Source organism: Cololabis saira, chromosome 10, assembly GCF_033807715.1.
Source record: "Cololabis saira isolate AMF1-May2022 chromosome 10, fColSai1.1, whole genome shotgun sequence".
NCBI lineage: Eukaryota > Metazoa > Chordata > Actinopteri > Beloniformes > Belonidae > Cololabis > Cololabis saira.
In genome coordinates this window covers 7,975,209-7,990,534 of record NC_084596.1, presented here as the reverse complement: position 1 = coordinate 7,990,534, position 15,326 = coordinate 7,975,209, and the positions used below count along the sequence as shown (strand labels likewise).

At 42.8% G+C, this 15,326-nt stretch overlaps 1 long non-coding RNA gene across 1 annotated transcript; it reads right to left on the bottom strand.

Moving 5' to 3' along the window:
* Window positions 1-1,988: 1,988 nt before the first annotated feature.
* Window positions 1,989-3,147, bottom strand: LOC133452373 (uncharacterized). The gene is made up of 4 exons (XR_009783254.1): window positions 3,042-3,147; window positions 2,817-2,911; window positions 2,327-2,360; window positions 1,989-2,222 (listed from the first exon to the last, which is right to left on the bottom strand). It is a non-coding gene; the product is annotated as an uncharacterized LOC133452373 (long non-coding RNA).
* Between the last annotated feature and the right edge of the window lie 12,179 nt (window positions 3,148-15,326).

Below are 15,326 nucleotides of genomic sequence, written 5' to 3'. Positions count from 1 at the left end.
TACTTATCTATACTTCACTGGAGTAATTATTTTTCAGACGACTTTTTACTTTTACTCCTTACATTTTCACACAATTATCTGTACTTTTTACTCCTTACATTTTAAAAACAGCCTCGTTACTCTATTTCATTTCGGCCTTTAAATAAAAACTATCCAGTTAAATTGCTCCATCCAGATAGAGTGAATTTGGTTGTGGTTGTTTCAGATGTTCTTGTCCAGTTTTGTTCTTACATCCGTTCCCTCAGATTCCTGCAACTAAACTTGGATGTACATTCCAATAAAGGTTAGGATAAATGATAACATGCCTCTGAAGTTTGACTTTTTGCACCATTACAATACTTATAGGCAGCTAGTCATCATATCTCCTGCTCTCTGAAACACATGTTAATGCTCAATAGTACACATATATGGTTCTTTAATATATTTGCATTATACTAAGATGCATTCATTTTCAATGGCTTTTGTCCTCAATGGCTTTTTCCCCCTTACATTACTTTTACTTTTATACTTTAAGTAGTTTTGAAACCAGTACTTTTATACTTTTACTTGAGTAAAAAACTTGAGTTGATACTTCAACTTCTACAGGAGTATTTTTAAACTCTAGTGTATCTATACTTCTACCTGAGTAATGAATGTGAATACTTTTGACATCTCTGGAAAACAGTATCAGCAACCAAGACAAATAAAGGTAAAAAAAAATAATTAAAATCTAGGAATATAAAAGTTCAAAACGAGGTTCTTCTGTCATTTTAAATGTTCTCAGTGTGTTTTAACTGACATGAAGCACATTAAAGTGTATAAAACCTGGCAGATTGGAGTTCGTACCCGGAGCTTGTAGTTCATAAAAGCGGCCACGCGGTGGCGACAGAGACGGAAGTAAACCGTGTAATCAGCTGCAGCTTCATGGAGGTGAGTTGGGCACACGACCGCCCTCTGCTGGACGTGTGGGGTGTTGCGACCCATCAGAGGGGGCCAAAGGAAATGAACGAACTCTCTGGACTTGTTCATTTCAGATCTTTTATGCTCAGATGATTGGTCCTTTTATTAGTTAGTTAATTTAAAATAAATCAGGTTTCTGTAACTCCTGCATCTGGGTCCAACCTCCCTGCACCCCCTGACGGACAGATGATGCTGTGTTGCAACGATGAGTTTTTCTTGTGCAACAGAACCGTCTTATTTTGAAATGATTATGAAAACAACAGTATCAGCAACCAAGACAAATGGAGGTAAAAAAATAAATAAAAGAATTAAAATTTAGGAATATAAAAGTTGGAACTCAAAACGTATTTTTATAAAACGTAGATTTATTTCGAACATACATGTTGAAAAAAAAGAATACAAAAAAGTAAAAAAAATAAAGTACAAATATATATATATATAATATATATGTGTGTGTGTGTGTGTGTGTGTGTGTGTGTGTGTGTGTGTGTGTGTGTGTGTGTGTGTGTGTGTGTGTGTGTGTGTGTGTGTGTGTGTGTGTGTGTGTGTGTGTGTGTGTGTGTGTGTGTGTTGTAGACAGAAGGCAAGACAGCACTAAATATAGTCCAAAACAAAACAAAACAAACGCCTAGCATTTAGTTGTGATACTATGTATGTATGTAATAATAGAATTAATTATAATGCATAATATTACATTATCATTACATTACAATAATACTACAATATAATAGACAACAATGATATAACATTATACTTAATTAACTATATAAGAGTAGATATGCTATATATACTGGTTCATATATTTTCCTTTACTTTCCATTTCTTCCCACGTTAGATACTCCAGCATTTAATGTGCATAACTCCCCTTGTTGTGTTGTGGATAATATTTAGGGCCCAAGCACTGACAGTGCAGTGCGAAGGCCCTATTGTATCTGTAGGAATTGTTCTCTTTCTGGTTTTTATTTTTATTTTCGTTTTAAAATAAAAACGTATGACATTGATAGACGGCTGATGATGACGAATGATTTTACCCAAAATACATTTGGAGATTCACTTGCAATTTTTGTTTTAATGTTAACAGAGAGTGTGAAAATCTCAGCACAACATATTATACAATTCTTTATACCTAATATGAACCAAGTGGTGTCACAAAAAATAAAAATAAAATAAATCTGGGCCTGCTGCCTCAGCGGCGGGCCCCATTGGGCCCCGGGCCAGGGAAGTACCGCCCCTGCAGAAGCCCCGCCCCTGGACCTGGTATCATGCCAACTCCCATTTTATTCCTAGGTTGAAGAGAAAAAGACTGGGTGTAAATAATTCTGACACTCGGACAACAAAGACTTCTTTTTTTTTCTAGCTGTTTCAACTTTCAGTCAAGAGAGCTTACCCTCCGGCTTGGTTATCAAACTTGCTCCACATCCCTAAAAGAAGAAAAATCAAGGAGATGACAATGAAATCTAAACAATTGTTAAGGAGTGTTTACTTTTGATATCAGTATTTTTAATTATTAATTATTTTTTTCAATTTAAATTTATTGCAATACAATAAAATCTGCTTTCAAAGCTTTTAGTATAGTGAACTTATTGTTATATCTTCATGCACCTAATAGAAAAGGTTTGGCTTGACAGATGTTCTAATCATTTTGAAAGAAAACCAAACATAATCTGAGGTCACTTTACTGCACTACAGTTTCACTGGTTTGGTTCCAGTCAACGTTCTGTGTTATTTGTCCTGACAGGGAACGTTATCAAACCATTTAAGTCACAAAATGAATTAATAAATCTACTATCAGATGTTCTTTCCCTCTATAAGCCATGTGTTTGGAAAATGAAGAAATTAATGAAAGTGTGTCGCCTTTTTTGTCCCTTTAAACATACAGTGTGGAATAAGTCTTGGTGGAAATCTACTCTCTCCGGGTTCAGCCAGGAGAATGACTAGGGCCAATCCCAGAAAAATTGCAAGGCCCCTCATCCTGGAAAAAACAGGAGGACATCACTGTATTCACTTTTGGAATAATTTCTCCAAATTAATTAACCAATGAACCCAAAAAAATAACAGAGCTGCAAGTTGTAAAATATGCAGAAATAATTGTTATGCCTTACCTTTCAATAGAGTGACTGTTAGAGCCCAAAATGACTCACAAAGAGAACAAAGTTGACCAAAGTCAGATCAGTAAATGATGTGGATCTCCGGGTGTAGTCAGTGTCAAATTCTTGCTTCTTTATAAAGGCTAGAAGGTTGAAGAAGCGAATGTTAAGCTCTGTTTCATTGCTTGTTAAATTTTGCAATCTGGACAGTTAACAAGATGGTTATCTAATCTGGGCCTTACAGACACTTTTCTAACAGGTTATGTAACACAGAATGACTAAATGAAAATTTGAACATTTGGTTTTGCAAGAACTTGTCTTCAAAAAATGTGCCAACCTCTACATCAATGTTGAGCACCAGGTCTGCTCAAATTGTAAGGCCTGAGCACATTACTTTCAGACAAAACAAGAAATCCCAAAATGTGTAGAAAACCCACCAGGCTTTGCATTTTCACACAAAAGGATTGAAATCCTTCATAAACCCTGGCACTGACTTTTCAGCTGATGTACAACTGTTTAGGCTTAAATACTGCAGGTCCTCCCTTTATCACTCGCTGTCACACCTGCTCTCTCTCTACTACGGCGCATGACCTGTCTGTCCAAGTTCCCCGACTGTCCTGCAACTAAAATAGTTATCCTTCATTAAAAAAACCCAAACAAAATAAAAACAAACAAAAAAAACATGATGGAAAGGACAGCGCTTCCCTTCCGATCTTATAACCCTTTGGGATTCATAAAATACTAAGAACAAAAAAGGATTGTCCTGACTAGATCCATCCCATAAATGCAAAATGGCTGGTCATTCACCAGCAAAAATATTGGTATTGCAATAAAAGGAAATAATTGTAGTACAGAGGCAATGAAGAGAAGTTCCTTTTGTTTGCAATGTGAATTTTATTCATCAAAATGTGAAATACAGTTTTTCATGACTCAAAACTGTATATCAGAGTTCTCAGCTCCTACTCTTGACCGTATGGTGGAACTTTTTGTTGTGGTTGTTGTGGTTGTTGCGGTTGTTGCGGTTTCTGAATCCAGGGCATTTGGATCTGGATGGGACCTGGAATGAAGCCGACTCCCACACTATAACAAACCCTGGGGTGAAAAGAAAGAGACTGGGTGTCAATAGTTCTGACACTCACACAACAACATGTCCTCTTTTTTTTTCAACTGTTTCAACTTTCAGTCAAGAGAACTTACCATCCTGGCATGTTCCCGACGATGCCCCAGCCCCCTAAAAGAAGAAAAACCAAGAGATAACAATGAAATCTAAACAATTGTTAAGGAGTGTTTAATTTTATTTTCAGTATTTTAAATGATTAATTATTTTGTTCAATTTTAAATTTCTTGTGATACAATACAATCTGCTGTCTTTAAACATCATTGATTTTCAAAGCTTTTAGTATAGTGAACTTTTAATGTTATATTTTTATGCACATAATAGTAAAGGTTTCAAAAGAATTTAAAAAGCTTCATTCTGTAGAAAAAACTACGTTTTTCCAGACTGTTATGCTTGATAGTTGTCATTGTTAGTACGTTACTCATAAATGTATCACAACTGTAAAGCGTTGGAGTTCCTTTAAAGGTTAAAGGACGCTATAATCATTTTATCAGAGGACTTAGAACTTGACAGATGTGCTGATCCTATTGAAAGAAAACCAAACATAATCTGAAGTCACTTTACTGCACTACAGTTTCACTGGTTTGGTTCCAGTCAACGTTCTGTGTTATTTGTCCTGACAGGGAACGTTATCAAACCATTTAAGTCACAAAATGAATTAATAAATCTACTATCAGATGTTCTTTCCCTCTATGATATGCCATGGCTTTAGCAAACAAAGAAATTAATGAAAGTATGTTGCCTTTTTTGACTCTTATAAACATACCGGGTGAAGGGATGGGTTTAGGTTTAGTCCATATTGGCGGCATTGTCTTTTTACTGAAACTCTCTCCGGGTGAAATACGTATTGGTGGAGATCTACTCTCTCCGGGTTCAGCCAGGAGAATGACAAGGGCCACTCCCAGAAAGATGGCAAGGCACTTCATCCTGGAAAAAACAGGAGGACATCACTGTATTCACTTTTGGAATAATTTCTCCAAATCCATTAATCAATGAACTCCACAAGATAATAGAGCTGCAAGTTGTAAAATATGTAAAAATATTTTTTATATCTTACCTTTCAATAGAGTGACTGTTAGAGCCCAAAAAATGACTGTCCAAAAGATCAGTTGACCAAAGTCAGATCAGTAAATGATGTGGATCTCCGGGTGTAGTCAGTGTCAAATTCTTGCTTCTTTATAAAGGCTAGAAGGTTGAGAAAGCGAATGTTTAGCAACGTTTCATTGATCGTTAAATTTTGCAATCTGGACAGGTAACAAGATGTTTATCTAATCTGGGCCTTACAGACACTTTTCTAACAGGTTAGGTAACATGGCACAACTGAAATGAAAATTTGAACATTTGGTTTTGCAAGAACTTGTCTTCAAAAAATGTGCCAACATCAATGTTGAGCACCGTGGAATGGTCTGCTCAAATCGTAAGGCCTGAGCACATTACTTTCAGACAACAAATGAAATCCCAAAATGTGTAGAAAACCCACCAGGCTTTGCATTTTCACACAAAAGGATTGAAATCCTTCATAAACCCTGTCACTGACTTTTCAGCTGATGTACAACTGTTTAGGCTTTCACGGAATGGTGGTTGGTCGGACTCAGATGCAGGAGAGCAGGAGGCAGGAGTTCCCAAAAAAGTGTTTTATTTAATCAAACAGAAAGTGCTGCTTTGCAGGATGGCAAAAAAACTGACAAGGACAAAAACTACTAAACACATGGAAACACGGAGGGAGGAAACAGTACGGACCAGCAGGGAGCAAGGGAAAGACAAGACCAGGGGCCGGATTCACCAATATGTTCTTAAGAACGATCTTAAGAAATGTCTTAAGATCTAAAATGACAGTTTTTCACAATTGTTTAAACACATTTCCTGATAGACCACCTCACTTTCTCAAAACTCTAAACACAAATTACAAACTCACACACAAAATCCAAAATCCTACACTTCTATTGCAAAAGCACACTCTATCCTCAAAACAGTGTTAACTCTTCACTAAATGGTATTTCCTTCTCAAATGCCAAACACATACATCATTTGAGTAGACATTTCTAAGCACCCACTGAACACTGATGTGCAGAATGGAAGACACTATAGTATGAATGGAAAACACTATATGAATGAATGAATGAATGAATGAATGAATGAATGAATGAATGAATGAATGCCTCAGCAGAATCAAACATTTGTATGTTCAGTGTTACACCTTCAGCTGTTGGATGTAATATATCACCATATAGTATTCTTATGTATAGGCTACTCAAATAGAAAACACACAATTCTTTACTGTAACAACAAATAATATTTTACAGTATTTGGACTCAAAATGTGCAGTCCACTGGACATCACAGCAAGCTGTGGATGAAAACTTGACAGAAAATAGAAACAGAACAAAAGTATTAGGCTGCATCCTGCCTTTCATCCCTGGCTGGCCACAGGACCTCATCCACGTCGCAGGCGATGTTCTCCCTGACCAAGCAGCGATGTTCTCCCTGACCAAGCAGCGATGTTCTCCCTGACCAAGCAGCGATGTTCTCCCTGACCAAGCAGCGATGTTCTCCCTGGCCAAGCAGCGGGGGAACAATCTCCTACAACGCTGCATGAAGCCTTGACAGGCCTCAGCAGTGACATCGCCACATGCGTCCTCCATGGTCTGCAGCAGTGGGATGCGTGTCTGAGGATTTCTCTCGTATACCTTCCATCTCCAGGCAGAGAAAAACTCCTCAATTGGGTTGAGGAAGGGAGAGTATGGAGGGAAATATAGGACATCAACTTCTGGATGGACCCTAAACCACTCACGTACCAGAGCAGCCTGGTGGAAACTGACATTGTCCCAGATAACAATGAACCTGACCACCTCTGTGTCCTCCATCTGGTCTGGCTGGACAATGATGTTGTAGAGCTGGTCCAGGAATGCTAAAAGAAGTGCAGTGTTGTAGGGGCCAAGGGTGGCATGGTGATGGAGGACGCCATGGTGATTGATGGCAGCACACATTGTTATGTTCCCTCCACGTTGGCCAGGGACCTCTGTGATGGCACGCTGGCCGATGATATTCCTCCCTCGGCGCCTTCCTTTTACAAGGTTGAACCCCGCTTCATCAATGAATATGAATTCAATGGCAAATTGCTGATTGCATATTGCACAACAGCCTTTGGAGTTTAGAAATGTGATTGACTGTGTGTTCTGTGTGAACAGCAAGAGAGGGAATACAGGAAGAGTGTGCAGGGTATTGGGAATTGTGTGTAGTGTTGTGAGGAATGTGTGGTATGGAATGGGAATTTGAGTCTAGAGCAGTAAAAGTGCTTGGAGTTCAGCAGGATTGGTTCAGCCACCTGAAAAATGGGTTTCAGGTTGTGCACATTGTGTCTGATGTTCCAATAAATGTGTTTAAACAATTGTGAAAAACTGTAAGAAGTTCATAAGAAAGTTCTTAAGTGAAAGTCCTCAATATTTTCTTAAGAACCGTCTTAAGAACTGTCATTTCTTACGAATTTCTTATTTTTCCTACTTAGGAACTTCTTAAAATATGGTTGTATCCGAAATGGCATACTAAGTACTACATGCTACATACTGCATCAGTATGTACTGTATACTGCATACTAAATGAAGGATTCAGTACGCCTGTACATCAGAGCCGTCACCATTTTAATAAATGTATTAAAATGAACATATCAGTCTATTGAATTTCATTTTATTTTATTAAGCTACATATGTTTGGCTTTTTATTTAGTGAACCTCTACGTACTTGGTATACAAAATTATATATATTATTCATTTCATTCAGGCTTACCTTTTCACAGAAGAAATTTTAAGACAGGTCAAGGTTGTCTTAAAGTTAAGAAAAAAGTCAAGAACAAAATTGAGAACTTTTATTTCAAGAATACCATTTATTCTTAAGTTTTTTCTTAAGAAGAAACTTAAGAAGAAAGTTGAGAAAATACTTAAGAACTTTTTTGGAGAATATGACTTCTTCTCTTTTTTCTTCTTAAGACTGAACTTAAGAAAAAAAATGACACTTAAGAAGATTTTTTTTCTTAAGAATGTTTTGTGAATCCGGCCCCAGATATACACAAGGGTTAACAAGACACAGGTGCAGACAATCAGGGCTGATGGGAAACAGGAACGTCAAACAAGAATTCAAACACAAAGGACCTTGGCTTGGGCCGTGGCAGGGACCTTTGCTTCGGGGGACAAAGTGTCCGAGGTCCGTCGGGTCCTCGTGCCGGCTGAGGGGGGTGCCGGGTCCTCGTGCCGGCTGAGGGGGGTACCGGGTCCTCGTGCCGGCTGAGGGGGACACCGGGTCCTCGTGCCGGCTGAGGGGGGTGCCGGGTCCTCGTGCCGGCTGAGGGGGACACCGGGTCCTCGTGCCGGCTGAGAGCGATGCCGGGTCCTCGTGCCGGCTGAGGGGGACACCGGGTCCTCGTGCCGGCTGAGGGGGGTGCCGGGTCCTCGTGCCGGCTCAGGGGGGTGCCGGGTCCTCGTGCCGGCTGAGGGCGACGCCGGGTCCTCGTGCCGGCTGAGGGCGACGCTGGGTCCTCGTACCGGCTGAGGGGGGTGCCGGGTCCTCGTGCCGGCTGAGGGCAACGCCGGGTCCGCTGCGTCGGCTGAGGGGGAACGCCGGGTCCTTGGCAGGGGCCTGGGCGTCAGCCGAAGTGGGACCATCATTTGAACAGCAACAGGGGCTGATGCGTGCGGGCAGGGCCGCCGCAAGGGGTGTGCGAACCGTGCGACCGCACGGGGCCTCGCGCTATGGGCCGTTTTTCTTTCTTTTTTTTTTCAAATCTTTTTTTCTAATTTTTCTTTTTTTTTCCCTTTTTTTTTTCCTTTTTTCCCTTATAAATATCAACAGTCACGTTCCATTACAGACCTAAATGTGTACTAGTCTGTGCATATCAATAAATATATGTGCAATGATGCGCGTGTCTGTTGTTCAATACAACTCATCAGACCAAGCGCAGACACAAGCTGCTCTGATCCAGACGGGTGGAGTTGGAACAAACTGTCACACAATGTCGAGAGAACGAGACAGATTCAGGAAATTTCCATCAGGGGATGAAAAAAGAAAAAAACTAAAGAAAATGGAAGAGTTTAATGCCTCTCTGAAAGGCTCGTTTGATTAATTTGTTACAAAAATCACCGATCCGACCGGGTCTCAAGCAGCCGCGGGGCCCTGCGTCAAGGCAAGCCGAGATGATGATGAGGCAGGGGAAGGTATCCAGTATTTTGCTAATTGGAGAGTTAAAATTGCGCATAAAGACACCCGATCTGACCCTAAAAAACCCAAAAATTTTGCGCACGCTCGCTAGGCTCACGCACGAGGGCCCCCCCCAGCCATTTCGCACAGGGCCTCGCAAATCTCCCAGTCGGCTCTGCATGCGGGACCACCGCCGGAGCGGGAACAGAGGGAGGTGCGTCCGGGACCCCCACCAGAACAGGCTGGAGCCGCCATCGTCGTCGTCTCCCCTGGGGCTGAGAACACCCGGGCCCCCCTCGAGCCAGGCGTGTTCCCAGGAAGGGGGACTCCTCCTCCTCATCCACACGCTATCAGGCTGCAAAATGGCTCTGCCAAACATACACTGAGACCGTGAACCAAGCATCCTGCGCTTTTGAACTGGGAAAACACTGAAAACTGCTACTTCAACATTTGGTAATCTTTCACATTTAATATTTGCCTTAATGTTTGTATGAAAAAGTATAAACAATATTTACTCTAATTTGCTATGATTTTTAAATCTCAGACTCCCATAAACTTTAACTTCCAGTATGATTAGCCTTTATTATAATATCGTAACATTATTCACAAGCCTTTCAAAGTGCGTAAAAAAAGTCACTCTTTTCTTCATCATTCATGATAGTTGTCCGTGTTAATAACTCAGACATCTGTCTATCTTGTGAAGTGTGTAAATCCTCTTGGTTTTTTTTAAATATTGATGGCCAAAATGCAAAGCCCCCTTTTTTGAAATATCTCGGTCTGTAAGACCATGAGCCTCGTATGCCTGGTACCATGAATGCCAGTATTATGGGGAGTGTCTTCATTGCACTGGTTTTGTTCTAGTTAAGATTCTGTGTTGTGATTCTGGGAACAATGTGGGACCAAAAGAATCACAAAATCAATCATTTTAGTTTGTAGTAGCAGTGTCTTATAACAAATAATGGTGACACCCCAGGATAGCATGTTTTTAGTTAAATATAACTTTGTGCTTTTAAAGTCTAAAGATTGCGTATTGTTGGCAACTGTGAAAAAAAACCTATATCAAAGATCTTCTTTTACAGTTGCCTGCCTATATGCGCTATGGAATGGCAATGGGTTATTTCCTAGCAAGAGACAATAAATGTATTGCACTTTTTCCGCTCAATACATACCATGTAATGGCATTTTCCGTCTTATTTGTGGAACCCGAAATCCACTCTCCCCAGGTTCGGCCAAGATGATGACAAGGGTCAGTACCAGAAAGATACTGACACTGACACAAACACTTTTTTGACGAATGTGTTACAGTATTCAGTTTTAAAATAATTTCTCCAAATTCATTAGTCAATTTAATCAAAAACATGGCAAGTTGTAAAATTTAATATAAAATTCTTTCACCAAGTTGAGCCAAGTTGAGCAAAAAGAGCTTGTAATGAAGTGGATGTCTGCGTGTAGTAAGTGTCATACAGGTTGAGGTCGGTTTAGAAAGGATTTTTCTACATTGACATCTTAAGCAAGGGTATGTTTAGCAATGTTTTATTCGTTGTTATATTTTGCAATATCTACATATGCAAATATTTATTTAATCTTGATCTTACAGCTACTTTTCTAACTCACGGTTGGGAAACATTACGTGACAAAGCACAGTGTAGGTGGCTTTCTAGTTTAGCAAGAATTTGGTTTCAAAAGTTAAACATCTTTTCCATAAACATGAAGATGACTCTACTGTGCACAGTTGGTCCACAGTCATGTGTTAATACCAATACATTACTTTCACAAACATTAAAGCATAAACTGTGAGAAAAAGCACCTCTAAATGACTTCTTACCCCAGTATGCTTTGCATTTTCACACCTCGACACAAACCAGCTCAGGCTGGTCATGAAAATTGTGGGTCCTTCCTTTATCAGTCCCTCTCTCACACCAAGGGCCAATCCCAATGTTCACCCTACTTTCTACCACTAACCCTCACTCACTACATCTAGCCCTCACCCACTACCACTAGCCCTCACCCACTACCACTAGCCCTCACTCACTACCACTAGCCCTCACTCACTACATCTAGCCCTCACTCACTACCACTAGCCCTCACCCACTACCACTAGCCCTCACTCACTACCACTAGCCCTCACCCACTACCACTAGCCCTCACCCACTACCACTATCCCTCACTCACTACCACTAGCCCTCACTCACTACCACTAGCCCTCACTCACTACCACTAGCCCTCACCCACTACCACTAGCCCTCACTCACTACCACTAGCCCTCACTCACTACCACTAGCCCTCACCCACTACCACTAGCCCTCACCCACTACCACTAGCCCTCACCCACTACCACTATCCCTCACCCACTACCACTAGCCCTCACTCACTACCACTAGCCCTCACTCACTACCACTAGCCCTCACTCACTACCACCAGCCCTCACCCACTACCACTAGCCCTCACCCACTACCACTAGCCCTCACCCACTACCACTAGCCCTCACCCACTACCACTAACCTTCACCCACTACCACTAGCCCTCACTCATTACCACTAGCCCTCACCCACTACCACTAGCCCTCACCCACTACCACTAGCCCTCACTCACTACCCCTAGCCCTCACCCACTACCACTAGCCCTCACTCACTACCACTAGCCCTCACCCACTACCACTAGCCCTCACCCACTACCACTAGCCCTCACTCACTACCACTAGCCCTCACCCACTACCACTAGCCCTCACCCACTACCACTAGCCCTCACTCACTACCACTAGCCCTCACTCAATACCACTAGCCCTCACTCACTACCACTAGCCCTCACCCACTACCACTAGCCCTCACTCAATACCACTAGCCCTCACTCAATACCACTAGCCCTCACTCACTACCACTAGCCCTCACTCACTACCACTAGCCCTCACTCACTACCACTAGCCCTCACTCAATACCACTAGCCCTCACTCAATACCACTAGCCCTCACCCACTACCACTAGCCCTCACTCACTACCACTAGCCCTCACCCACTACCACTAGCCCTCACCCACTACCACTAGCCCTCACTCACTACCACTAGCCCTCACCCACTACCACTAGCCCTCACCCACTACCACTAGCCCTCACTCACTACCACTAGCCCTCACTCAATACCACTAGCCCTCACTCACTACCACTAGCCCTCACCCACTACCACTAGCCCTCACTCAATACCACTAGCCCTCACTCAATACAACTAGCCCTCACTCAATACCACTAGCCCTCACTCACTACCACTAGCCCTCACTCACTACCACTAGCCCTCACTCACTACCACTAGCCCTCACTCAATACCACTAGCCCTCACTCACTACCACTAGCCCTCACCCACTACCAATAGCCCTCACTCACTACCACTAGCCCTCACCCACTACCACTAGCCCTCACCCACTACCACTAGCCCTCACTCACTACCACTAGCCCTCACCCACTACCACTAGCCCTCACCCACTACCACTAGCCCTCACTCACTACCACTAGCCCTCACTCAATACCACTAGCCCTCACTCACTACCACTAGCCCTCACCCACTACCACTAGCCCTCACTCAATACCACTAGCCCTCACTCAATACCACTAGCCCTCACTCACTACCACTAGCCCTCACCCACTACCACTAGCCCTCACTCACTACCACTAGCCCTCACTCACTACCACTAGCCCTCACCCACTACCACTAGCCCTCACCCACTACCACTAGCCCTCACCCACTACCACTAGCCCTCACTCACTACCACTAGCCCTCACTCAATACCACTAGCCCTCACTCAATACCACTAGCCCTCACTCAATACCACTAGCCCTCACCCACTACCACTAGCCCTCACTCACTACCACTAGCCCTCACCCACTACCACTGGCCCTCACTCAATACCACTAGCCCTCACCCACTACCACTAGCCCTCACCCACTACCACTAGCCCTCACTCACTACCACTAGCCCTCACTCACTACCACTAGCCCTCACCCACTACCACTAGCCCTCACTCACTACCACTAGCCCTCACTCACTACCACTAGCCCTCACCCACTACCACTAGCCCTCACCCACTACCACTAGCCCTCACTCACTACCACTAGCCCTCACCCACTACCACTAGCCCTCACTCAATACCACTAGCCCTCACTCAATACCACTAGCCCTCACTCAATACCACTAGCCCTCACTCACTATCACTTCACCCTAAAAATAGGTAGGGTCCTTGTAACCTTCCCTTGGGATTGGGACACCACTTGCTCCATCACTGCGTGGTTTACGTTCGGGTACGTAAGCGACTGCGTAGTTACGTTTGCACATACGTCACACCATATCAGGAAGCCGAGAACTAAAAGCTGTTTTAATTTCCGCTGTAGCGCTGTTAATATGCCACTTTATTAAGTTTTAATATTTTTTCAGGCATAAAAGTAACCATTTAGATCCCCAACCTGGGCTCAGTTTATCCAAATAACGTTAAGAAATTTGGTCTGATGTTTTCCAATTTATGGTTCCGTGTTAAATCGACGCAGAGCCTACGGCGTAGGGTACGCGGTGACGCGCACCGTAGGCTCTGCGTTGGTGTAACGCGGAACCATAATCAGCCTTTATTCTAGTGAGATCTGAAGATACAACGCAACGAGCAATGGAGTGATTATGTACATTCACTGAGTGAATATTATGAAAGTAAAATATATATTTCTTGCTAGAAAATGTAATCAAAATGCATTTTTATGCAGAAAGTAACGCAAAATATTGATTTCATTCACTAAAAATGAAAAATGTCCGCCATGTTTTTTTGTTTGATTCAGTTTGCAAATGATGACGTAAAGCATTCTGGGAAATTTTTCTGGCCCTCCGTCGGTGAGTCAGCATCTGAAATCCCTCGCTGTGAAGGGCTAGATTGATACCCCCTAACCCTCGATATGCCCACTACCCCTACATGCAAAGAGGAATTGGGACACCACTACCCTCACGGGAACGCGCAAAATTTAGGGGTAAGGCTGAAAAGTAGGGCTAGGGGGGGATTGGGACTGGCCCAAAGTCTCTGCTACAGCGCATGGCCTTTAGTGACCAAGTGAAGGCCATGACAGGCACACTTTCTTTCTTGCACGACTACAACCGAGCACCCAGTGCAAGACTCTCCTCTCTCCATAACTGCCTGAGGAGTGTAACTTAGGCTGCGTCCCAATTGACCCCCTCGCCCTTGTTTTCTTCACTCCCCCTAAATTTTGCGCGTTCCCGTGAAGGTAGTGGTGTCCCAATTCCTCTTTTCACCTAGGCGGAGGGGGCGAGGGGCTGACGATAACCCCTTCAAATCGAGGGTTTTCAGATGCTGACTTCGCGAGTGAGGGGGTATGAAAATTTCCCAGAATGCTTTTCGTCGTCATTTGCGGACTGAATCCAAAAAAAAAACATGGCGGACATTTCTTATTTTTTTGTGAATAAAATCAATATTTTGAGTTAGTTTCTGCATAAAAATGCGTTTTGATGAAATTTCTAGCGAGAAATATATATTTTACTTTCATAATATTCACTCAGTGAATGTACATAATCCCTTTTTTGTCCGTTGTTCGCGAAGAATCGCACCGGAGTAAAGGCTGTTAGGTTACACCGTAGGCTACGTAACTTACGCCGTAGGCTACGTAAGCTACGCCGTAGGCTACGTAAGCTACGCCGTAGGCTCTGCGTTGATTTGACTCGCCGACCGAAGGCAAACAGGCAGACTCGTCTCAGAGAAATAGAGAGAAATAATCCTGTGACTCGTCAGATTTGTTTTGGATGTTTCTGATATAATAGTCTTCAGAAACCACAAAGTAATCCAGCTGTTATCTGGGTAATTTACACACTTTCAGATAAAGTTGCCGAAGATCACGTCAGAATAAAGGGATTTATGGTTCCGCGTTACACCAACGCAGAGCCTACGGCGTAGGTTACGTAACCATCGTCCGTAAGCTCTGCGTCGATGTACGCGGCGATGCGCGCTGTACGCCGTACCCTAC